The sequence below is a fragment of the Schistocerca nitens genome, chromosome 2 (genome assembly GCF_023898315.1).
Source record: "Schistocerca nitens isolate TAMUIC-IGC-003100 chromosome 2, iqSchNite1.1, whole genome shotgun sequence".
In the NCBI taxonomy this organism is placed as follows: domain Eukaryota; kingdom Metazoa; phylum Arthropoda; class Insecta; order Orthoptera; family Acrididae; genus Schistocerca; species Schistocerca nitens.
This window is the reverse complement of record NC_064615.1, coordinates 1,033,022,960-1,033,050,595: the sequence shown is the minus strand read 5'-3', so window position 1 is coordinate 1,033,050,595 and position 27,636 is coordinate 1,033,022,960.

The window sequence follows — 27,636 nt, the reverse complement described above, 5'->3', positions numbered from 1 at the left end:
TGATTCCTGGTTGATGACACCTTTACCTTTTTCTCATATGATCTCCTCACTAAAGAACAACACTCAAATGTGATATCTGGATGAGAAACCAGCAACGTTAACTATCATTATACAGGGTGTAATAAGTGCAGAAATTTATGGTTCAAATGGCTCTGAGAACTATGGGACTTAACATCTGTGGTCATCAGTCCCCTAGAACTTAGAACTACTTAAACGTAACTAACCTAAGGACATCACACACATCCATGCCCGAGGCAGGATTCGAACCTGCGACCGTAGTGGTCACGCGGTACCAGACTGAAGCGCCTAGAACCGCACGGCCACACCGGCCGGCGCAGAAATTTATGCTGGGGACTGAAGATGGTCTACTGAATGACTTCACGGCAGTATTTAGGTCATTTTTAGACTAATGATTATAGCTATAACAAGGTATATGTTTTTAGGTTGAGTAGTACGTCCAAGTACGTATGTCAAGAGCAAACCGTTAATGTTTATTCTCCTCTGGGCAGCAGTTCAGGTGTTGGAGTGTGCTTGTGTGGACGCGAATCAGGTTATCTACACTGTCAGGCGTCTTTCACTTTGCGGCCTAGGTACGACTATGCATGAAACAGCAGGTCGTGAAGTTTGTGATGTGTTTGTGGAAGGACTGTTTCCCGCAGAGAATAAAACAACCAAAGCATTGATGCGTGTACAATGAAGATACTATGAATAAAAATATTTGCATTTATGTCCGTTACATCTTGTATACAGAATATAGGCGGGGTTACTGCTACTTTGTGAGCTGAAACGCTAATAATTTTCATAACCAAGAATGCAATACCCTTCATGCCAATTTCACGTTTATTGTGTGCCCCCTTCATGGTGTTGCAATTTTAATGGCTTGCGTATTGTTTTGGAAAAATGAAATTACTATAAAGGTACTGCTGAAGATTTCTAGTAACCTATGCACTCACCGCCAAGGTGCGGTACGTTTGCGAGGAGAGGCAACTTTGGCCTCAGCAACCTTAGCTGGTTCCTGGTTGTGCGTAAACAAAGCAGGCGCACTTCCAGCAGTGTGCGTGCGAGAATGGCACCCCCCCCCCCCCCCCACACACACACACCCCTCCGTCCCAACCAACTCACGGGCCCAGTGGCGAGCGGCCACGGCCCGTCCAGCAGTGGCTGTTGTCCATTGAAGCCGGCACTGCGCATGCGCCGTCGCGATGCATAATTCATGACCACGCGGCGAAATATCAACACGGCCGGCGGACGGCCCCGGGGTTATTATACTCGACTTTTCGCCCGAGCGTCCGCTCCGTCATTCACATCATGTGACGTTTATGGTTCTCTCTCTCTCTCTCTCTCTCTCTCTCTCTCTCTCTCTCTCTCTCTCCCCCCCCCCCCTACTCCTCACCTCGTCCTGTATAAAGAGAACTGTCTCATAAAGACGGCTGAATTACTTTGCGCTCCTTCGTGAAGGCTGTTACTTACGAAAAAATAAAGAAAAGTGAAGGTCGTAAAGAGAAATTAGCTTTCCGTAAAAGGACTGAAAGAAGGTAATAATCTTTCTCTTTCTCTGTTCTCTTTATATTGTGTGTATGTGTGTGTGTGTGTGTGTGTGTGTGTGTGTAGTCGCGCTTCCGTTTTGATGGCACGTTAACACCAACGTTGAACAGAGAATTCTGTCCATTAGCTTCCGCAAGCCGCACAAAAATTTCCTTAGATTCCGTGCCAGACCCTTAAGTGCTTCCAACAGCTATATCAAGTTGCGTGACCTCTTATCGCCACTATAAGTACCAAGCGTACATGTTCACTGGCTATAATCAAGGTCGTTTCACGGTTTCTAATTTTTTTTTCCATCTTCTTTTGCCCACCACTTACTCTATTACGGAGGCGAATGCCGCTCTAAGAAGGACAGGGTATGAAAGGGGGGGTGGGAGAAGGAAGGAGGGAGTATTTCGCGTAAAAATCATAAGACAAAGAGGTCATTATAAATGGAGCAGTTGCTGAATTGGAACAGTGATATTTGTTTTCCATTAGATGATTAACGCTCTACGTTATAAGCTGCTTGAGTTCACTGAAGTGTTAGTTATATGCAATTGGACAAGTAGAGTAAGTTTTGGCAGTTTGTGTCAAGATTCATTTCTTTTTTTTTTTGTTGCTTCACTCTTATTTAGTCTGGCCCCTACTACAACATTCGCGTATTAACCTTAAACTAATAACCACACAACTTCTGTCGGTAGAGTAAGTTTTGGCAGTTTGTGTCAAGATTCATTTTTTTTGCTTCACTCTTATTTAGTCTGGCCCCTACTACAACATTCGCGTATTAACCTTAAATTAATAACCACACAACTTCTGTCGGTACCGTTAAAAAGTCGAAACTTTATACACGGCTAGTTAATGCTTGTACATAACAAAAGCTAAACGTGACCAAATGTTCGCACCCTGCACGACACAGAGTAATCTTACCTTTCTAACTGATATTGATGATTCTTTCTACCTACAACGGAAAAATACAATTATAACTACAGGGGATGGTTCAAGTGGCTCTGAGCACTATGGGACTCAACTGCTGAGGTCATAAGTCCCCTAGAACTTAGAACTACTTAAACCTAACTAACCTAAGGACAACACACACATCCATGCCCGAGGCAGGATTCGAACCTGCGACCGTAGCGGTCGCGCGGTCCCAGACTGTAGCGCCAGAACCGCTCGACCACCAGCGGCCGGCAACTACAGGGGAAACAGTTATATTTGAATGAAACGGAGGAAAGTTTAAAAATCGATATGAAAGTATGCCGTTTCAGACATTAGAGTCTATTCCAAAAAACTTATTAATCTTAATTGTTAATCTTAGTTGTAGTCTCATATTATAACTGAGTTACTTCCGCACTACGAACAATTCTCAGTTCTGATATATCTTCCGATTTGTCTTTGTAACAATTCACCTGCTATGCTTTCTGTCACTAGAGGACACTCGGCGAAATGTTTGTAGTTCTTAATGTACTGTTTTACATAGCTGACACATGTTTTTCCATGATCGCAATAATTGCGCCTTAAAGGGTACTCATAGGGTTACATACAATATGGACGCGGTATTAATATACCGTACGTTTGATGCGTCCTCTCCTGAGTAAATATAACTTTACGTACCCAGCTCAGCTGTAGCTTTCCACAAAAGCAGCATTCTCGAGACTCCACATAATTATTTTTCTCGAAATAACTGTTCCACAGCTACAAAGGCTCCTAAGTCTAAATAGGTATTTTCTTAGTCTTTGTACACTAGTGAAAATAGCTATCATCTCTATATCTAAATGACAATGTTGAGACTGACTGACTGACTCACTCACCGACCCATCGTCGCCCAGCACAAAGCACTAACGATAGAAACTTGAAATTTGCAGAGGGTGTCGATGTTATACTGCAGGCGTCGTTTAAGAAAGGATATTTCTAAATCCCATACACAAGGGGATGAAAGAGTTTCTGAAAACGTGACATTATTGAGGCATTTTTGAAGTTAGACCAACGAAAATTGGTATTTAACTTCTCGGTCAGAAATAAACAAGTGCGTGTTTCAGCAGTTTAAAAGTAACGTTTGTTCAGTGGAATAGCGGGAAAATTTTTTTTTGAAAATAAGTCATTATTAAAGTAATATTAAAGTATTTTTAAAGCTACATCTATAAAAACTGGTATTCGACTTACCGGTTACAAAGAAACAAAAAAAAAACATGTTTCAGAGTTTTTGGAAATTTAACAGCTAAGTGGATGAAATAGGGGAGGATATGTTTTACGGAAATATTTCATTATGAATACACTTTTGAAGCTAAATCTATTAAAATTCGTATTTGGCTTATGTATTTCACTGTTTTCGGAAATTCGACCACTAAGGGGGTAAAATAAGTTCACTGACCCATCATAGGGGAGGATATGTTTTACGGAAATATTTCATTATGAATGCACTTTTGAAGCTAAATCTATTAAAATTTGTATTTGGCTTCTGTATTTCACTGTTTTCGGAAATTCGACCACTAAGGGGGTAAAATAAGTTCACTGACCCATCATCGCCAAGCCGAAATCTCAAAGGATATGATCTTGAAACTGGAGGAGGGTGTCGATCTTATACTGTAAGCATCGTTTAAGAAGAGAATGTTCGATATTCCACTCTTAAGGAGGGGAAATGTGGGCTGAAAGACTTTTTGAAAATATGTCGCTATTGAGACAATTTTATAGCTAGAATTTCGAAACTGGTATTTAGTTTCTGAGTGAGAAATGAAACAAAAACATGTTTCACTGTTTTTGGAAATACTACTCTTAAGGGAGTGATATAGGGGATGAAAAGTATCATGAAAACATGTAATTATGGAAGCATTTTCAAAGCGAAATTTACGTTATTTGTATTTGGCTTCTCTAATAGAAACAAAAGAATGTGTGTTTTATTGGTTTTAAAATTTTAAACCCAAATGGGGTGAAAGAGGGGCTGAAAGTTTTTAAGAAAATATTCCCTTATATTAAAAAAATTAGAGCTAAATCTATGGAAATTGGTATTTCGTTCACCTTTAGACATAAAGAAACATGTGCCAGAGAATGAAATTTTCTTCCGAAATACCACCACAAGAACGGAAAGGCCATGATTAACGAAAACCTTCGACTCGAGCCATCACAATCGCCTTTAGGTCAGAATTACCTTCGGAGAAGACCATAATCCAATTGCCTCAATTAGCGTGAAACATTTAGATGATGCTGCACTTAGAGAACATCATAAAAGTTGCGAAAGCAAGAATTTGTGCAGAATGTACGGTCTACGCGCTCCGAGCGAAGCAGCGGGCACTAAGCTAGTTATAAGAGAAAATGATGCGACTTTACAATACACGTAGGTGACCAGCACCTTACACTGTGCTTTGGTACTTCTGAAAACAGTTCAGTGCTACCTTAGAGGAACATCGAAATCGATATATTGCATTCCACTGAAAGATCTACGTCAAATAATATCTCTATACAATATTTTCTCATGCTGAGTGTCACTGTAAGTCCAGTTCAGCTTTCCTCTACTTACGCGAACGGCAAGTCTTGTGTATCTCTTGCTTGTCGACGGACACGACGTGGACTTGGCTCACTTCAGCCTGGACCTTCCCCAATACGCTGCAGCGACATGTTTGTATTTTTCACTATTCTGTCATGATGCTTGGTGTAAATCCACACGCTACTGAGTTTTCATGTGTACAAAAGTACTCCAGTAGGCCCTTTCGCAAGTATCAGTATCGTAACGTACAGATTTCTTCAATGCTTTAATTAATGTACCTGTCTGTTACGTTAACACAGGTCGCATGAGGACGTTCAGTGTACTTAACCGGTAGTGGAAATCGAAACATTTTTTAACACCAGTGAGCTGTTGTTTTATACGTACCTTTAAGCGCTCTCTGTTTATCCGGTTGGAACTACTCTTTGGGGTCTCCCCACCAACAACATCATGTGAATCTTTCTGCTTCCCGACAGGGCACTAAAGCTCTGGTTACCACAAAAACTAGTTTTCTTAACTCTTTCGCTACCAATTTTTTCTGAGTGAAAGACGTTAATCTATCGTTATTTTACTTAATTAGTCAGAAATAACAACATGAAGAAAACCACAATTTAGTTTTACAGTGTGGGATATTCAGGATTATTCATGCGTGCCTCTGGGGTTTCAGGAAAAGACGCAAAAAAAAAACTACAATGTATACAGAAAACAGACACTCGTCGATGGACAGAGCATTTCTCAAAGTTTTAGCTGGTATTACAGTCGTTCAGTATGGACACAACTTGTGACTTGCGAAATGTCTATACATGCGTGCAGTTCACAGACACGATTATGTAAATTAATGGTGGCGGGATGGAGGGGTGGGGGGAGAAAGGAACGGAAAGGAATTAATGATATCAGGTGCATGAGCCCGATGAGTGGAAATGTTTGCCACACCACGACTCGAACCCATGAGTCGCTGCTTACTAGGCAGTTGTGCTAACCTCTGCGCCAAACAAAATGGGAATAGTATAAAGTGGAAATGTATGGACTCCCCCCCCCCCCCCCCACCGACCGACTCTAATCACCATCCAGTGCCACCCATCCGCCATCCCCAGCCATGCCCTCCATGCATCCGCACTAAAGGTTGTGGACTGATTGGCCATCCAGGCGAATCAATCATACGAATGCCTGGTTCTGTTTTTCCACACATGTCCAAAAGTACAGACACCACGAATCATTGCCACGAACCGTCCGCGAATACCTGCCAGTAGCCTGGTTTCGAATTACGAGGGCTATTCGGAAAGCAAGGAACAATAGTTCGCGAAATGGAAGCCACAGTGAAAATCAAGACTGTTTTATTTGCAACAATTAGCTACAACTTCCGGCTACTTATCTCCATAGTCGCCGATCCCACTTAGACGTTTGTCGTAGCGTTGTACCAACTTTCCAACACCCTCGTTATAGAAGGCAGCCGCCAGTGCTTACCGCCAATTCCCTACACTGACCTACAGATATTTGTATGTTCCAAAATGTTGTCTTCATAGCCAGCGGTTTATGTGAGCAGAGATAAAACTCAGAGGGAGACAATTACGGGCTATATTGTGGGTAATCAAACATTTCCAAGTCAGGAGCATCTTCATTGCCCCTGCAGAATGCGGCTGAGAACTGTCTTGAAGAAGAAAACGAACGACAGTTATGTAATGTTGGCTGCATAGCTTCAGGCGAAAATTTTCACCAGGCCTCGTATTTGGCAGGAGACACTATTGTTCTAGGTATCTTTATGTGCTCCCTGTGTGCTCAGAACTGTTGTTGTTGTTGTTGTGGTCTTCAGTCCTGAGACTGGTTTGATGCAGCTCTCCATGCTACTCTACCCTGTGCAAGCTTCTTCATCTCCCAGTGGCTACTGCAGCCTACATCCTTCTGAATCTGCTTAGTGTATTCATCTCTTGGTCTCCCTCTACGATTTTTACCCTCCACGCTGCCCTCCAGTACTAAATTGGTGATCCCTTGATGCCTCAGAACATGTCCTACCAACCGATCCCTTCTTCTAGTCAAGTTGTGCCACAAACTCCTCTTCTCCCCAATTCTATTCAATACCTCCTCACTAGTTATGTGATCTACCAATCTAATTTACAGCATTCTTCTGTCGCACCAAATTTTGAAATCTTCTAATCTATTCTTGTCTAAACTATTTATCGTCCATGTTTCACAACCATACATGGCTACACTCCATACAAATACTTTCAGAAACGACTTCCTGACACTTAAATCAATACTCGATGTAACGCGATCGATGGGCATACCAGAGACACTGCCCAACACACCTGTGCAAAACTGCATCGAATTTTCACTCTGGTTTTGTTCCTTACTTTCCGAATAACCTTCGTATATTTATTTGGTTGCCTGTTTGCAGACGCGAGCCAGTTTGGTGCGACAGTGCGGATGCGGAGCAGAGCCTAGAAGAAAGCACAACATACGGGTGCAAGCTGTAATTATAAGAACTGAGCAAACCATTCTCAGACTTCTCTTTACAGTGGGACAATGGTACATGGCGATATCATGCAGCGAATTCCCGCTGGTTATCTAATAACCTGTGGAAGCGAAAGGCTTAAACAGCGCAGAGATTTTTTTTCGTCTGGTTGAGGCTGGCAGCTTTGTTTTACGCTCACTTAAGTTCTCCTGAAAGTGGCAGAGACGCAAGGGGCCTTGAACCTGTAGTGCTAGCCGGCGGTGGTCCTTACGTAAGGCAACGGCGGGCAGAAATGAGTTTGGTGGCAGTTCATCGCGCGGGTGCAGTCCATCGCACGCTTTACGCCGTTTAATTACACGGCGAGCCGGAGTTCTTTGGCAGAACAATTTCTGCCGCCTCCGCGCCACCCCTACCGCCCCCACCACGGCCGCCGCCGCCGCCGCAGCCTTGGCGGCGCTCGTAACTGGGCAAGTCAGCAGAGGAGCGAGAATCAGACGCGGACGACATGCACCAGAGGAGAGGGAGAGGCAGGAGATCTCGTGCACTGAAGCGAGTTCTTCTACAAGTCGTGCTACCGTTTTTTTTTTTTTTCCTTATTCCTCTTCCCTTTAATTCCGTAACTTCGACGGTCTACGACTGGCTACCTAATCACTCTTAGTTCTACGATTTCTGTCTGCAGTATCCAGCTGCTTTGCAGTCCTTTCAGTCTCTGATATTCTCCGACCATCTTGATGCCATGGGATGTTTTCACACGTTTTCTAGTGCTTTTTGAATGATTCTGACTTTTATATACTAAGATGTCCGAAAGGACAGATACCATCGGTGACCATGCAGCTCGTTAGAATGAAATTACAAATAAATGAACACCCTTAGCTGCTTACAGGCGTTGACATACGTCAACGGGGACAGATGAAAATGTGTGCCCCGACCGGAACTCGAACCCGGGATCTCCTGCTTACATGGCAGACGCTCTATCCATCTGAGCCACCGAGAACACAGAGGATAGGGCGACTGCAGGTATTTAACTCTGGCACGCCTCCCGCGAAAGTAACGTATTGTCCCGCACTACATTCGTAGTGTCCCCGAAGTGCTGGACAATACGTTGAGAATGTGGGTTTCGCGGGAGGCGTGCCAGAGATAAATCCCTGCAGTCGCCCTGTGTCCTCCGTGGCTCAGATGGATAGAGTGTCTGCCATGTAAGCAGGAGATCCCAGGTTCGAGTCCCGGTTGGGGCACACATTTTCATCTGTCCCCGTTGACGTATGTCAACGCCTGTAAGCAGATAACGGTGTTCATTTCATTGTAATTTCATTCTGACTTTTCACAACCAGTGATTTATCAGGTACAGTAATAAGAATTTTCAGTTTTACATATTGTCAGTCTAACTTATCTACTTTGTCAGATACAGTTTTAAGAATATTTTAAATACTTTCACTCTATCCCATGCACTAAAACAGTCACTTATAAGAAATTCATTATAGTATCTTGCTTCCTGATACATTACGGGTGAGAATAACTATTAAGTTAGAAAGGGGAACATCAATTTTGTCATTACATGTCAATAATATACTTTTGCTGTCTGGATACAGCTATACTTCCGCGGAGGATGTGTTCAACAATATATTTGTGACGTTTACTAACAACACTGTAGGTTCCCTATTTAAGTTAATAATACTGATGTGTGTGCAAGTTGCGCTTACGTGAGTGTGTGTGTGTGCGTGTGTGTAAGTGTGTCTACTGCTGACAAAGGCCTTAATGGCCGAAAGCTATGATTGTGTGAATCTTTTTATTGTGCCTATCGCGGCTCAGCATCTCCGCTATACGGTGAGTAGCAACTTTCCTTCTCTCTTATTGATATTAACGCTGTTATATGTGATGCATCAGAAAGCAAACAGCTATGACGAATTTTTTGATAAGTGCCAGAAGATGGTAGATGGTAAAGGCCGACACTAGTAACAACTTAATAAAAATTTTCGTCAGCTGATGGTGTAGCTGTGCAAATAAGTCTTTCATGACATTTATGAGCTTTATTTTCAGTCTATTCTGTCTGTGGGACAGACGAAAACGCTTGAAAACACGGCAAGTAGAAGAAGATATTACAAGAGGAAAACTATGAGAAGTAATGCTGAGTAAGTTAGACATCGCTTGTCTGTTGTGAATAGCGATTTAAAAATGTAATGTGGATTGATGTACAAGAGCAATGGAAAAGTCGCATCGAGACGATAACAACTGTGCGAATACGAATTAGCGGATCTTTATCACAAAAATTAACCTCATTTTTTATTTTATTGTTTTAAAATAACAACAAGTAATTTAATTGATATCATGCATATCTGCTAAGACTGAGCACGCTGAGTGAGAAACAATAATATTTATAATATTTGCTCGAATTTTGGGAACAATACAAAAAATTAATATCGTAGAGAAGAGCACACTTTCTACACTGCTGAAAAGTAAGTCGTCCAGAAGATACAGTTCTTCTCGTTTTTCCTTCTATTATCTGAATGAATTTAACTTGTCGATAAATCTAGTAAGAGGATAAATTTTTTGCGTTGCCAGCGTAGATAATTCACTGTTTGCGCTCTTTGCTGAGGTGTCTCATAATGCAAAAGCGCCATACATTTTTTTCCTAAAATTTTACGTCACAGGTTTATCGCCATTGTGACAAAGGTTGTATAAGGGGCAAGAATCTGCTTATTATGCTAGGCTGAAGGCTAATTTGCAAAACTGCTCACCGAGATGCAAAGAGCGAAAGGAAAGTTCTTTTTTTTTACGTTTTAGGCACTGGTAGTACATCACCGCTAGCCACGAAGAGATGTAAGAGTATTTGTGGAAATGATGTACGTCATCATTAGTGTCGAAAACATGCAGACTCTATTAGCACAAGTTCTTTGTTCACATCCACTGCAAGCCAAGAATATTTCGAAAAGGAATCTGACCTGTTTAACTTACAATAGGCCGCACTTTGATGCTTTGTTCACTAATGATGACTGGAAGAATACCGGCCTCTTTCTTTTTTACCCGGAGATACAGGCAGACTGTCCATGAATCAAAAGCAGGTTCCGATTCGTCCTTCCTCTGTTTTCCATAGAAGCAAAAAGAAAAGGAAAAAAGAAAATGGGGATCTCATTGTTAGTAGATTGGTGGCTGCGGTTGTGGGTAAAAATATAATACGTGCCGTGGGAGGAATACGAAGTTTTTTGGAGGTCGCGAACAAGGACGCCGCCCTAGTTGGCCAACAGTTCCGCGGCCCAGGCAACGCGACGACGCAGAAGGCCCTTGTTGGCTGTCTGAATGTGTGCCAAGATGCCTCTGTACTTTTGAGATTCCCTAGCGCGCCGAGTCCGCGAAAACGTGGCAGCCAAGAATGACGCGTCGGAGCGCTTTCACCAATCCGCAGGGTTCCCACAGAAGGAAACGCGAGGTCTTTTATTGCCGAGTGTGGCGTCGCCGACAAAGGATCCCTCACAGGCAGCATTCAGTAAGGCCGACGTCTTTTGCCGTTATGTGGGATCGTATTTATGTTAGAGCCGCTTCGACTCGGCGTGTAAGAACAATGGCTACGCATCCTTAGACTGAAGACAGAACAACGCGCCTGCACTACAGGTGGGACTTTGTTTCTCATTTTAAGTAGACGACAACAGATGCATTACGCCCTTTGGGACTAAATGATCTGTAGGAGATTAGGCCTATTCATTCGTCTCTAGCGTGACGCACGTCTGCAGAAATTATGGGTGCCCAGCTCACTGTCGCAACGTATTTGTTCTTCGCATTACCTTTCACTACGATACGGTGAAAACATGTAAAGACACGGAAAGTATGGAACGCTTTAGGAGAGGACACGGGATCAACACATGTAAGTTCGCAGTGAGACTCACTAACGAAATTCAAGGACGAGAACAGCAGGATTAATGAAATGGATAGTTTTTTTCCACTCTTATTTGAGCACGAAAGTAACCAAGTTTCTGGTTACTACTATAGAGCCGTGGTGGCTCGGTTTGCCGTTTAACTACCTGTGGCACCTCCATTGTGACTTATCTTTGGTTCTCTTGGTTGAGGTACGTGACTTAAGGAACAAGCTGGTGCAGCAGTGCCTGGGGGTGGGGTTTGGTTGGGCATGTTTGGGATGGGCAACCCAGCCGGATCGCCGAGTGACTTGTCGAATGTTGGGCAGCCGCTAAAGAAGGTGACGAAGCTCTGGAGATCTGGTGACGGGTGTCTCCTCCTGGTATTTGAAGAGGAGATAAAAGGATAATTTACGTTGGGGAGAGTGCACCGTAACATACTGCCTACGGATGTTCTGGCCCTGTGCTTCACTGTTTAAAGGAAAATTGGCGCAACATTATTGTGTCTTGTTCAGTGAACAATATGTATTTGTTTGTTCATCAGTGTACCTTCGCTTAAGAGTGGCCAGTGGTTGTTAGTGCGTCTTCTTTGAAGCCACGTGATGCTGTTAATTGGTAAACCGCTTGTGCGCGCCCGCTTGGGGTCAGATGTTATGAACTGAAGTGGTAACACCGGTGAGTGGCACTGTACCCAAGGCAGTGTCATGGTACTGTATCAGGCACTGTCTATGAATTTGAAGTCTAACTGTGATTTAGGAAAGTGTATTTATTCTACCCTACGTTGATGTGTTTTAGTCATAACTGAATTACGTAGGGCTGCTACTGAGTGAAATTTTCTGCCTTCCTTAAGGGTTTAACTGCAACTGCTCTGTGTGCACCTGCACCTTGTCAGTTTCAGTTACATGTAGCCGGCCGGAGTGGCCGTGCGGTTCTAGGCGCTTCAGTCTGGAGCCGAGCGACCGCTACGGTCGCAGGTTCGAATCCTGCCTCGGGCATGGATGTGTGTGATGTCCTTAGATTAGTTATGTTTAATTAGTTCTAAGTTCTAGGCGACTGATGACCTCAGAAGTTAGGTCGCATAGTGCTCAGAGTCATTTGAACCATTTAGTTACATGTACTCGCTTATCATCTAACCTACAAGGAGGCGTATGGAAATTTTTTGTTAATTTGTGGTAAGGTCTTATGGGACCAAACAGCACTACTTAATCAAACTAACTTACGCTAAGGAAAACACACACACTCTTGCCCGACAAAGGACTAAAACCTCCGACGGGGGAAGCTTCACGGGTCGTGACAAGGCTTCTTGGACTCCGCGGCTACCCTGGGCGGTAGGAGTCGTATGTATTTATTGTGTACGACTAAATCCATTCTTTTTATCTCTGTCAATCTTAGCGAGTTTCCCCTGATCTGATTAAAAGGCGTATTTAAGTCTCGCCTTAACTACTTGTTTTATCTAAGTTTACGAGATGTATTTATCTTTCTAAAGCGAGTCTCATCATTTGTGAGTGTATATTCTGTTATTGTTTGAGGGTGGTGCCTCGCTTTTGATTTATGTTCATAGTTGGTTGCAAAACATGCGAGTCAACCTTGGTGTTTGCAGCCGTGAGTTTTGGGCCTCTACCTTGGCGGCAGCCGGCCAAAGTGGCCGAGCGGTTCTACGCGCTACAGTCTGGAACCGCGCGACCGCTGCGGTCGCAGATTCGAATCCTGCCTCGGTCATGGTTAGGTTTAAGTAGTTCTGAGTTCTAGGGGACTGATGACCTCAGAAGTTAAGTCCCATAGTGCTCGGAGCCATTTGCATCATTTTGAACATTGGCGGCATCCTGCCCAACGCTCGAGGTCTAAGTTATTGGCGCGGGAGCGCTTTGCTGCGTCGTCTGTCATAGCAAAAGTTGAGTAGTTGTCTTGTTCCTAGGAACTATACCTAGGTTGAGCGACTGCCGCCAGGGTTGCAGGCTGTGGAGTTTGGCGGGATTAACTCATGAACTTTTGTAAATTACGACTCAAATTTCGTTCTTACTGTTGTAAACTCAGATGCTTTATGTTTATTGAATACTGTTTCCTTTTGCTTATATTGGTAACTTTCAATAGTTTGTCACTTTATAAGTCACTATAATTCTGATGGTTTTCATGTTGTTGTTAAACTGGAATTTAATTGATCAGTATGTTTTCCTGAAATAAATGTTAATTTTGTGCAAACGGCGAACTATCTGATGGGTCTCCCTTCCACATGTTGATGTTTGATCCTTTCCTACCGTGAGCCTATTACCTGTGTTTCAATCTACACGGCGAATGAACGAGAATTCATATCTGAACAGGAAAGCAATAATTCGTAGAAAGCTCTCAATTTCAAGTGTGGGAGTATGACAACTGACAAGATTATGCAGAACAGCTAACAGAAAAATATGTCGACAGTAACATGACCGTTTACAGACCAAGAGAAGCCTTACGACAGTTTCGTCAATGCTCGAAGAGGAAAAAGATAATGATCCCGAAACCTATTTACGGAAAACCGTCTTACAGTTTCTGAAACACAATGCCACAGATATTAAAATTTGAATGGGCAGATGAAATGAAAAACCAATAAAGGAATAGGTGAAGAAGGAAGTTCTTCCCAAAGACGGGAGAAATCAGTGAGAAATCGGACGAAACAATAGAGAAAAAACTTTGTAAGTCCATAAGACGATTAGAATATGTAAAACATATCATTGCACATGCTGTACAGTAGATATTACAGTTGACTAACGGCTTCTGCAAAGAAAAATGAAAGAAGAGCGACAGAAATACGCTCTGCCTGACAAAAATGTGGATAACCGGGTAGGGGAGGAGGAATCGAAAGGAATTTTCACAGGTTGAGAGGGTACGAAATATTTTTCAGTGATTAAAAAAGCGAGTCCAATTAACAAAGGATTTGCCAGTATGAACCCATTGGAAAATGTCTCATAAACCCGTTCAGGCATCTCCTGAGGATAGCTGACCCAAGAATGGTGTAACTGGTCCCTGATAACCAGGATGCAGGTACTGAGTTGACTTCCGAACTCTTGCCACAAATAATGTATTGGGGAGAAATCTTATGATCTTCCTGGCCATGGGAGTACCTTAAACTCATGCAGGCAGTCATAGAGATGTGTCACATATGTTGAGGAGCATTATTCTGCTCAGAAAAATGGAACACCTCGAACGGACAGAGACAGAAGGTTCATATTCATAGAACATGTACGTTAGTATGTTCTGCAGAAATCATTAGCATTTGAACCATGTCAGCCAGCGGGTTCGAGGTTAACATTGATTTAGCGGCTAGAGATTGGAGGCTCATATTCACAGAATATGTACATTAGTATGTTCTGCAGAAATGATTAGCATTTGAACACTGTCGGTCAGCGGGTTCGAGGTCAACCTCGATACAGCGGCACAACACCACCTACAGGCAAAATGCGCCTGCGGCAATTCAGAGGTGTGCCGCTAAATTTGTTACCGGTCCTTTTCGCGAGCACAACGATTCTTTTACCCCGCCGACGAACATTTCGCGTAAGGACCATGAAGATGTCGTGCACAATCTTACAGTCGTTGTTTCCTCCTCTCAGTTTGCGAGTGGAACAGCAATAGAAATGTCTGGTGCAGGGTACACTCTGCCATGCACCATACGGTAACTTCGGAGTACGTATATACGAAATGCACCGCTCTTTGTTGGATCTTATCCATCTCTTCTGTTAATCCAACTTGGTAAGGCTCCATGAGTGTTGAAGAATTCTCAAGAATGTATTTTAGAACTGTTATGACAGTAAGCATGGTATTTGCTTTTCCTACAATTCGCTTTAGGCGGTCATTGCATTTTTGGGAACTTCGGGCGGTTGTTCACAACTTCCTTTGGTTTATCACTAACAGCGTTAACGAACAGTGTACCTACATTCAGGGTCCACTGTAATACTGATCTTCCGCAAGTCTCCCAGCATTTTTCTTATAACCTTCGGCCGGCCGGTGTGGCCGAGCGGTTCTAGGCGCTTCAGTCTGGAACGGAGCGACCGCTACGGTCGCAGGTTCGAATCCTATCTCGGGCATGGATTTGTGTGATGTTCTTCGGTTAGTTAGGTTTAAGTAGTTCCAAGTTCTAGTTGACTGATGACCTCAGATGTTAAGTCCCGTAGTGCTCAGAGCCATTTGAACTATCCTATAACCCTTACCTCTTACAGTGTACGATCGTGGTATCACGAGAAAACCGAGAAGCTGCCAGCATCAGCCATAGTGGGACGAAAATTCTTAAGATGTCTGTAACATAAGCCGGAACCAGTAAATAAACAAATATTGTTACGATCTCGACTGTTGATTTTAACCTAAAAAGGGTGTAAGACATGGATGTAGTCTTTCGCCCCTATTGTTCAATCTAAACATCGAAGAAACCAACACGGAAATAAGAGAAACGTTCAAGAGTGGAATTAAAATTGAAGATGAAAAGATATCAATGATAAGGTTCGCTGATGACATTTTTATCCTCAGTGAACTGCAGGATAATCTGAATGGAATGAACAGTATAATGAGTACAAAATATGGACTGAGAGTAAACCGAAGAAAGACGAAAGTAATGAGAAATAGAACAAATGGAAACAGCGAGAAACTTGACATAAGGATTGGTGATCACGAAGTAGATGAAGTTAAGGAATTCTGCTACCTAGGCAGCAAAGTAACCCATGACCGACGGAGCAAGGAGGACATAAAAAGCAGACTAGAATTTGTAAAAAGGGCGTTTCTGTCCAAGAGAAGTCTACTAGTATCTAACATAGACCTTAATTTGAGGAAGAAATTTCTGAGAATGCACGTTTCGAACACAGCACTGTATGGTAGTGAAACATGGACTGTGGGAAATCCAGAAGGGAGAATCGAAGCTTTTGGGTAAGGCACTGAAGAAAAATATTGAAAATTAGATGGACTCATAAGGTAAAGAATGAGGAAGTTCTGCGCAAAATCGACGAGGAAAGGAGTCTATGGAAAATCGTGACAAGAAGGGAGAGGATGATAGGACATCTGTTAAGACATCAGAACATAACTAGAGGAAGCAGTAGAGGGTAAAAACTGTAGACAGAAATTACGATAAATCCAGCAAATAACTGAGGACGTAGATTGCAAGAGCTACTTTCAGATGGGAAGGTTGGCACAGGAGAATAATTCGTGGCTGGCCGCATCAAACCAGTTAGAAGACTGAAGAATAAAATTAAAAAAAAATAAATAAATAAAGTGGAAACCTGTAGAGTGCGCAGGTATGTCCAATCTCTTCTGGTCGTCAAAGAATGCGACATCAAGGTGTGGGAGTTACGGGAATCAGGATTTCAAGGACGAGGCATGTTTCGCAAAAATTGCTGACGGAATCCACGCCGAGTTATACAGAGGAGATTTTTGTTCTCCAAAACCGCTGTAAAGCGTTGGTATAAGTCGTCTTCCTCAATTGTACAACACATTGTCATCAGTAGTATTGGTCTATAATTATGTACGCCTGTTGCCTTACGACGCGAATGATCCCGCCTGAAGCATGAGATGTGCGTAGATTTTAAGCCATCGTTCAGAACACAACACTAAAAGCATCGCTTTAGGTGTTGGCGATGCCACAGACAGCGCGGAGGTCTTTGTCCTCCCTCAAAAGGAAGCCCAGATGGGTTCTGGCAAGCCGTAAAGACCCACACAAACTGCGCCGACCCAGTGAGTAAATAGCGGCGGTTGTGCACTGCCGTTCGAGGAAACGGCTCTCGCCTTCCGCTCTTTGTGTGTGTGTGTGTGTGTGTGTCCTTCCACGTGAGGCGCTCACGCAGCATGAATTGTACACACGTTGCTAACACTGGCCGCTCGCTTGCCTAATGACATCACTGCGCTAAATTAAAACTGGCACGCAGCTACAACAACAAGATGCATCAGAGGCCGGTGTCTCAGAGTGCGCTAAAATAGATCCCCGTCCGACGCGCGGCGCCTAGCGATACAGTCGGCAATGTGGGCCGTATATCTACTGGAAGACTAAACAACGGCCTGGAGTCTCCAATGCCGGAGCACGCCTCTGACTCACTCCCGTATTCTTCAGCCTTCACGTTACACGATCAACTGTACCTGCACCCTAAAGTTCCTGCTCGGAGAACATTCCTTTCGTCTTATTTCCCATTTAATACCCCACACTAACGGCTTTGCAATCAACCGTAAGTGCCTTAATTTCAGCTATGAAGCAAATGCAAAACCTATATTTCATTCTAAAACGTATAGCATAATGAAGAATGTAGGCTCTTGCGGCTGCAACATTGAATAGAATTTTCTTGGATTTCGAGCAGGAGCAAGTGTTTTAGTGCCACGAGCTTTCTACCGAGTACTGCTTGCCCATTCTGAAGTGAAATGACTGCTGATGCTGCTGGTACGCCCTCATACACTTTGGGTCCCAGCTGTGACGTCATCGTTCCCCACATATAGCCATATGAGAGCGAACGTTGCCTCCGCGGTCGATACATCCGCTCTGTAGGACGCCGCCTTTATTAACGGCGTTTCAGTGATTTTTAGTACAATAGCTCAGTCAAAATGTTTTTTTTTAAATAACCACAATTACTGTATCATTACAGATACCCGGTTTCTCCGGTTTTAAACGGCCGTTTTCAGAGCCAGTTGTTGAACAGGAGGAACATATATTGTCGAAAATAATTAGAAAATTAAAAGGTTTTAACTATTTTAGCAATCGCGGAAGTCACAGACGATACATAAATATAATGTAATTTGCAAAATAGCTTCCTTAATTAGATTGTCCCAAGGGCCGTTACTGTGAGACACCGCAGATTCGTCATAAAACTCGGCATGCTCTGTAAAACGGTCAGTGAACAAATAATGAGAACACCTTACAACTGAAGTGGTTCAACTTTCATTTTCTAGTATACCACACGGTACACATCTCGAAGTCACCATGCGAACCAGTACTTTTTTTTCTTTTCTGCACAACACTGACTTTTGATTTTCATTCACGTTCAGATACTGATATGTAATTCGTTTATCTACAAATATAAAAATACGTAGCGACAAGTGATTTCAGATGAAGAGTTGTGATACTAAAAATTTATCGATCTTAGTTTGAAAACTTCAGAAAATTAATAACGTTAATTATTATAAATTGCCATTACTTTTCAGGATTAATTTTGTGAATTACAAGAACAAACTCAAAACTATAAATACGCAGAAGTAATTTTATCTTTGTGTACCTAAATATAGCTGATAACTTTGCCTTTCGACGCTTTTACATAGTTGTGGAAAGAGTCAGCTGCAAACCATTGTGGTGTTGAGACAAGACACGTTTCACAGAAATGTTTGTATTCAGGTGTATGTATAATCTGGACTGTTCTTCAAAAAAAAGTAATTTGGTTCAAATGGCTCTGAGCACTATGGGGCCTAACTTTTGAGGTCATCAGTCCCCTAGAACTCAGAACTACTTAGACCTAACCAACCTAAGGACATCACACACATCCATGCCCGAGGCAGGATTCGAACCTGCGACCGTAGCGGTCGCGCGGTTCCAGACTGTAGCGCCTAGAACCGCTCGGCCACTCCGGCCGGCCAAAAAAAGTAATTAAAAATAGAAAAAGTCGTACAGAGCTTCTTTTTTAATGACAATGCTTATCAACAAGCAAGATCCTGGATTTTTGCTCCTCTTAAAGCATTAATTATCATGCCTCTCAAGACATACGTGCTAACTAGGTACAGCGTATAAACTACGAAGAAGGGATATAGATAAAAAACAAAATTTTTTTACATGTTTTGAGAATAATTATATCATGCAACGTCTGTTCACTACTGTTTTGTGTTCTGAAATCATTAGCTTTTCGAGTAGAAGACAGCACAATTTCCAGTGAGGTTTGCTCAACGTTATCATATCTTAATTTCCTTTCACCTCTATCGTGGATCGTTCTAACACCATTTGGGACAGTGTAATTAAAAAGGTTACTGAAATTAAAATCAGGGACAACATCACTAATAGAGACTCCGGCCTACCGCCCAGGGTGTTGGGAGAGCTGGCGATGAGGAGGGTGAAACAGACGCATCGGACGCTTAGCCAGCGTATCCCCATGTATGGGTACAAAGTTGGGCAGCAGTGACGTCACAGACGTCAAAGAGGTTTTATAAGAGCGTAACACCAGCCCAAGAGCAGTCTCTCCGCTAGACAGTGATCGAAAGGTACTTGGATGAAAGCTCGTGACATTTTAACAGCTTGATTCCAGAGAACATTCTATATACAATTCTGATGCTGTCAGAGCAGGAGAGAAGAGATGCAAGTGCGGAAGTTAACACCACAGACAAGCTGCAGCGTTTGGAGTGGTGCCGTTATTAGGAAGCATGTAACGCTGGTGAATGGCGTCGGATTGTGTTCAGTGACGAACCACGGTTGACTAGGAGACGTGTTAAGAGATCTCACTCATCCAATGTTTTGGAGAGGCACAGGAGCCTTACCGCTGCTATCATATGGGGGGGGGGGGGGCGGGGGGCATCGCATATGGCAGCACGTCACAGCTGGCGGTGACTGAGGGAATTCTTGGGGCCGCAAATGTACATCACAGACATCCTGTGTCCTTATGTTTCACATCTCATGCGACAGTATCGTGGTGATGATTTTCAAGAGGACAATGCTCATCCACACGTGGAGCCATTTTTCAACATGACAACAAAGCTCATTCGACAGATGGGACGTGTGTCTAAGGTACTTGTCTCTATGAATTGCCTCCGTGTTGCTGAAGTAGCCATGTCGGACCAGGCGGACATCAACTCCGCTCCAGTACTAGGGTATCGACGACCAGTTGTAAATATGAGTGAGAGGTATGGGCCCTTCTCTAACACTGTCAGGTCCTGATAATCCTGTCTCACAGCGTTCGCCCAACATTATCACTGATAACAACACCAGTGCACTCTGGTGCCGGTTTACCTGTCACAGAGAACTGCTACTTACTTTCCAGCCGGCGGAATGTACGAAGTTTCATAGACATCCGACCATGTCTTCTGGGTGCTTCACCGTATTTGTCTGTCGGTACAGAACACTAACAGTATTAGCGCAATTAGAAGCGGGATTCAACATTGTCTGTATGAGCTGAGACTGTTAGTGCGAGGGTGTCGACGCTGACTATCCAGAGTACTTGAAACAAAGCAAAAGTGTTCACAGGGACGTGAGACCCTCGGCTTTGCGTTCTAGATAGCAAGAGATGTAAACGAAATCTAGCTGCGTCGCGGTTGTCACGTGAGTGCCACTCGGCAGCCGGCGTGTATTCCACGTGCACATCTGCAGGAAGTGTGTGTCGTAACAACAGGATGGTACTGGCGCTCGTGGCTAGACGTGAGAAAAAGCGGCCGCTAGCTATTCCAGTAGGCCTACTTACACACACACACACACACACACACACACACACACAGCTGACGGCGGCAGAACAGCCCGCGCACTGGCTGACCGGCACATTCCAGAGGCGACCGTCCTCTCACACGAGTCCGAGAGGCGTGTTGCGCTACTTGTTGCTTCGGAGGAAATTCAGACGTGCTTTTTTACGTTTGTGAAGGACTTACCGTTTCACTACGAGCTTAACATCCTGGCAAGTGGAACGCAATTTGAGAAAAGGAGAAATTAAAGTAGAGGCACTGAATAAAATATTAGACATACCCTTAGAAGTGCATATGGTAGCTTTGGAGCGCAGTTGATGGTGTAGCACTGCCCCCAAGTGGTCAAATTACCGTCCACAGCTGATACAAATCAATGCATTGAAATAATATGTTGGATGTATAAAATCAAAGCAATAAAATGTGCCCTAATGATATTTGACGAAAAGGAAGGATGAAGCGTTCGTGCTTGGACGTGCCTTTTATGTCACACCGTGTATTAAGTTGTCCAACTGGTAGGCGTATCAACGCAGACTGTCGGAAGTGTCTATAAGGAAGAAATTGTCCGAATGGGACGGAAATGGGTGGATATGACGTACACTTGGAGGCTAAAAATGGATGATTTATTGAAGAAAAAGAGTTTCACAAACTTAGCAGGTCAATAACGCGTTGCTCCGTTTCTGACCGTTATGCAAGAAATTATTCAGCTTGGCATTGATTGCTAGAATTGTTGGATTTGCACTTGATGGATGTCGTGCCAAATTCTCTCCTATTGGTTGATTGTCAAAATTCTGAGCTGGTTGCAGGACCTTATTCATAGCGTCCAGATCTTCTCAAATGGAGAGAGATCCGGCAACCTTGCTGACCAAGGTAGAGTTTGAAAAGCATGAAGGAAAGCAGTAGAAACTCTGTGTGCGAAAGGGCACTATCTTGCTGAAAAGTAAGGCCAGGATTGCTTGCCCGGAAGGACAACAAAACGTGGCGTTGACTACCGCTGCAGTATAAGGATGCTGAGGAAGACAATTCGAGGTTCTTCCATGAAAAGAAAACGCACTCCCCCCCCCCCAACCCATTTAATCACTCCTGGTTGTCGAGCTGTAAAGTGGGCAACAGCCGGGATGGTATCGGGATGGTATCCCACTGTTTTCCGGGACATCTCAAGACACGTCTTCCCCGGTCATCGGAGCTCAGTTCAACGCGAGTCTCATCACTGAAGACCATTCTACTACAGTCAATGAGATTCCAGTCCACAGTGATCAGTAAAGAAGTGCCAAGAGAGATTCCAGACACCGGTGGGATACCTATGTGGCCGCGCGGTGTAGCCGCGCGGTCTGGGGTGTCTTGAAACGTTTGGTGCGGGTCCCTCCGTCGTAGGTCGAGACCTCCCTCGGGCGTGTGTGTGTGTGTGTGTGTGTGTGTGTGTGTGTGTGTGTGTGTGTGTGTTGTCCTTAGCGTAAGTTAGTTTAAGCTAGGTTAAGTAGTGTGTAAGCCTAGAGACCGATGCGCTCAGCAGTTTGGTCCCACAGGAACTTACCACAAATTTCCAAATACCAATGTGGCTCTCGCCTGTCGTGCGGCCTGACAATCACGAGTGACGACTGCCGTTTCTATTCATAGCAGGATCCGTTGTCGTCCGCGGCGCCCTTACAGCACAGCGGTTCGTCGGTGATATTCTACGCCCCGTTTTGTTGCCCTCGATGGGAAGCCACTCTGGTACTACATTTCACCATGATAATACTCTTCCGCGCAAGGCGATATTTTATTCGCTTGTCTTCGTGCTTGCCAAACCCTACCTTGGCCAGCAATGTCGCCGGGCCCCTCCCCAGTTGAGAACGTTGGAGACATGGACAGGACCCTGCAACTAGTCGGGGTTTCGACTATCTAACGCACCAATTGGACATAATTTGGCACAGTATCCATCAGGAGGACATCCAACAACTTTATGAATCAATGCTAAGCGCAATAACTGCTTCTGTAAGGGTACGTGATTGAATAACACGGTATTGAGCAACACGTTATTGACTTGATCCATTTTTGAAGCACTTTCTTTTGAAAAAATCATCTAGTTTCTCTGAAGCTATAATCGTTACATCCCATTTACCGATTTCCGCCTCATGCGTATAATTCCTTCGTGGTGCGTATTTCTTTCCGCTTTGTCTTAGTGAGTTTACTCTAACAAACATGAAGCAGAGAAGAGTGCCATGCCTTGTCAGCAACAATCTCTCTGAAACCCGGCAGCAATTGCTGCTGTCCCTGAATGCAGATCAATCACAACCGAATGAAATTTTCACTCTACAGTGGAGTGTGCGCTGATATGAAACTTCCTGGAAGATTAAAACTGTGTGCCGGACCGAGACTCGAACTCGGGACCAGGAGTGCTAGTTCTGCTAGGTTCGCAGAAGAGCTTCTGTAAAGTTTGGAAGGTAGGAGTCGTGGTACTGGCAGAAGTGAAGCTGTGAGGACGGGGCGTGAGTTGTGCTTGGGTAGCTCAGTTGGTAGAGCACTTGCCCGCGAACGGCAAAGGTCCCGAGTTCGAGTCTCGGTCCGGCACACACTTTTAATCTGCCAGAAAGTTTCATATCAGCGCACATTCTGCTGTAGAGTGAAAATTTCATTCTAGAAACATCCCCCAGGTTGTGGCTAAGCCATGTCTCCGCAATATCCTTTCTTCCAGGAGTGCTAGTTCTGCTAGGTTCGCAGGAGAGCTTCTGTGAAGTTTGGAAGGTAGGAGACGTGGTACTGGCGGAATTGAAGCTGTGAGGACGGGGCGTGTGTCGTGCTTGGGTAGCTCAGTTGGTAGAGCACTTGCCCGCGATAGGCAAAGGTCACGAGTTCGAGTCTCGGTCCGGCAACACAGTATTAATCTGCCAGGAAGTTTCAATCGCAACAGGTTTGCCAGCGAACATCTGATCTGATCTCAAGCTATGAATCACGAACACCCTTGCGAAGCACTGTGGATAGCGACGCCACAACCAGAAACAGCAAGTATATATGCAATTATTCATAAACTCAGACAACGTTGTTTGTAGAGTATAGCGATCTGTTGCTATATTTGGGTTAAAACCGGTAGTCGAGATCGCAATAATAATTTTTTTATTTTTTATTTTCCAGTTTCGGCTTATGTTAAAGCCATCTTCAGAAATATTTGGCCTCCACTGGCTGGTGCTGGCGGCTCCTCGATTTTCTGGTCATACCGTGATCGTACACTGTCAGGTTGTTTAAAAATACTGACATAATATCAGCTTTCTCTACCGCAAACATACTTGCAAATAAACTAAAACATACTATCGGAAATTCAAAATATCGATTCTCAAATTGTGTGGTATATAAATTAACATGTAAGGATTGCCATAAGATTTATATTGGACACACTGGTAGGAGTTTTCAAACAAGGTTCAAAGAACATATGGAGAGTACAACCCGCAGAAAATCTGCATTTGGACAACATCTGATGAGTAATAACTATTCAGAATTTCGTATAGAACGCGATATGCAAATCCTACATACGTCCAAAAAGGGCTGCTAGTTAGGTACCTTGGAGAACCAAAAAACGACCCATCCCTTCTCTTTAACGAACACACAGAATTTCTGGATGAAGCATATTTTGAACTTTTTCAGAATATCATTCGTACAACCCAAGGATGCTGCTTCCCCTCTTTTAACTGATGTCTTTTCTTCTGTCTTATCTTGGTCTTATGAAAACTAATTATTGTAACAACGTTTGATTCCATCACACATCACGTGGAATCATAGTGTAGAGTGAACGTACAGGGAGAGTTGTCGGAAGCATTTGAAATAAAAACAGGAGTGAGACAGGGAGATATTATATCACCAACCCTGTTCAATTTGGCCCTCAACAACACCCTGAGGAGAGTCACATGTGAAAGTACAGGAGTTACCATAGGGAAAAAAGATAAATGCCCTGCCTTTTGCGTATGATACTGTGCTGATAGGAAAGAACATGGAAGACCTGGAGAAAATGGGGACTGTGCTAATGGAAGAACCTAAGACAGTAGGTCTAAGTATAAATGAAAGGAAAACAAAGTTCATGGTAGTAGGAAGAATCGCTCATTTAGAACCAAACCATCTAAAAATCGGAAATCTAACAATACAGAAGACAGACACATTCAAGTACCTCGGTGTCAAGATCATCCAGCAAAACATTATAGAACAGTAGATAGTAACAAGAATTCAAGCTGAGGGAAGATGTCTAGGAGCTATGTACAACTTCATAAGATAGAAGGTACTGTCTATTCAGGCAAAATTAAGAATATATCAGACCATGGTCAAGCCAATAGTGTGCTATGCAAGTGAGACATGGACCCTGGCACAGAAAACAGAGAAAAAAACTCATAACCTTTAAAAATACTGAGATAAATATATGGACCAGTGAAGAAAATGAACAGTGCAGAATAAGGGAAAACAGAGAACTCCAACAATTATACACACTGCCTGACGTCGTAGCGAGGGTGAAAATTAAGGGACTAAGATGGTACGGACATGTGAGGATGAGAGGGAGAACACGGTAAAAAAGGCCATAATGGAGAAGCTGAGAGAAAGAGACCACTGGAACGGCCGAGAATGAGATGGAAGTATAATATCATAGGAGACCTGCAAATACTGGGCCTGGTACATGAAGATGCAGACGACAGGAAAGTGTGGAAGACTGGACTGAGTGAAGCGAAGGACCGGCTGCGGTTTGTGGGGCCAGTATAAGTAAGTAAAATGGCTCTGAGCACTATGCGACTTAACTTCTGAGGTCATCAGTCGCCTAGAACTTAGAAATACTTAAATCTAACTAACCTAAGGACATCACACACATCCATGCCCGAGGCAGGATTCGAACCTGCGACCGTAGCGGTCGCTCGGCTCCAGACTGTAGTGCCTAGAACCGCAAGGCCACTCCGGCCGGCTAAGTAAATAAGTAACAACGTTTATTCACGTCTCACATGTAGGTTACCGCCACTTTGTTAGGAACAAGCTCTTTATCTCGCATGGTTTACATTTTATAGTGTACTTTGGGACCTGTTAAGTAAATATGTACTGGCGCATATCTATTGTTTTAACGTATTATCTTACAGTTCCTGTAAATTAATGGAATAACATTACTGTTTCTAGTGCAATTAAGACCTGTATGGTCTTTTGTCATCAGTTTACTAACGACACGATGTCGTATATGGATTCAAGTTTCTAGAAGTCCATGCCATGGATAGGTCCAGACAGAGCTGCCACTGTGTCACTGAGGCACATTGGCAACAGCAGCTGCTCCAGTGGTTGATGTGCCACTGCATTTGGTCTCACTAAAGGGGCTAGAGGATACTAAGTAACTTTCCTACAGGGTTTTAAACATGGTCGCTTCCTTTTCAGTACCTAGTTTCTCATTTATTTTTTTCTAAATTCCACTGGTGACGGTGGGCGAAGTGTGCCTCGGAGAAAGAAAATACAAGAAGCGGTGCTATGTTTATGTAGCGATTTCAAAGCACATTTCCAACACCACAGTTAGTGAAGCAGCATTTGTGTCTGCAGAAGGAGTTTCCCCTAGCAGTTGTATCAGAAAAAAGACAAAAAAATGCAAAAAGCAGGAGAATGGTTAGCAGATATGGTGAGTGACGGGGGACTAAAGCAGATGGTGCGAGACGACCGCTGTAATTGGGGCGGAAGTTTCGGGTGACAGGAATTCCACGGTCGTCGGGAACGGCACCCCGGGGAGTTGGAGGGTTGCAGGATCCCGTAGCCGACACCACCCCCAAGTGGCCGTGCCACCCTCTGCATTGTCAGCTTCCCCTCTCCCACTTTCCCGAGGCACACGACACCGGCAGCTCGAGAGCGTTCCAAGCCGTAGAGCTGCAGACACGTTGACCTTTGTCGGCGGAAAATGTCGTAAAACTGTCCTTCGGAGAAAGTCCAAACGACCAATGCCTGAAAACAATGACTCAGCTCGAACTTTCATCAAAACCGTCACGTTTTCTACTTCAATTAAATTTTATTTCCAATAATAGTTCACCAATACGCGTTTCGGCAGGACACTACCATCGTCGTGCCGAGATTTTTTTATTACATTATTTTGTATAGTATAAACTAACTTCAGAGGCTGCAGAAAACGATATACGATGGATATTTGTTCATTAATATCCTATCTAATGAATTCAGAATATGGATTGAGAGTAAATCGAAGAAAGACGAAGGTAATGAGAAGTAGCAGAAATGACAAAAACGAGAAACTTAACATCAGGATCGATGGTCACGAAGTAAATGAAGTTAAGGAATTGTGCTATCTAGGTAGTAAAATAACCGATGACGGACAGAGCAAGGAGGACATCAAAAACAGACTAGAGCTGGCAAAAAGGGCACTCCTGGCCAAGAGAAGTCTACTAGTATCAAACATAGGTCTTAATCTGAGGAACAACTTTCTGTGAATATACATTTGGCGCACAGCATTGTACATTAGATAAACGTAGACTGTGAGAAAATCGGAACAGAAGAGAATCGGAGCATTTGTGATGTGGTGCTGCAGATGAATTTTGGAAATTAGGTGGACTGATAAGGTAAGGAATGAGGAGGTTCTGCACAGAATCGGAGAGGGAATATGTGGAAAACACTGACAAGGAGAAGGGACAGGATGATAGGATACCTGTTAAGATATCAGAGACTGAGTTCCATGTTACTACAGAGGCTGGAATACATCCAGCAAATAATTGAGGAAATAGGTTGCAAGTGTTATTCTGAGATGAAGAGGTTGACACAAGAGAGGACTTCATGGTGGGACGCATCATACTAGATGACTAAAAAAAAAAGTCCGATCGGTTGCGAGTGGAAATCATTGCTGGAATCCCATTAAGCCATGCACAGGCGTGTTGGGAAATGTCTTTAGCATGCCAGTTGATCGCATCAAGTCATTTTTCTTCCTTTCTGAGATCAAGTGAGCACATAGAGATGGCTAAGAGACAGTGTCTCGCATCAAGTACAGGGTGTTTCACAAATGA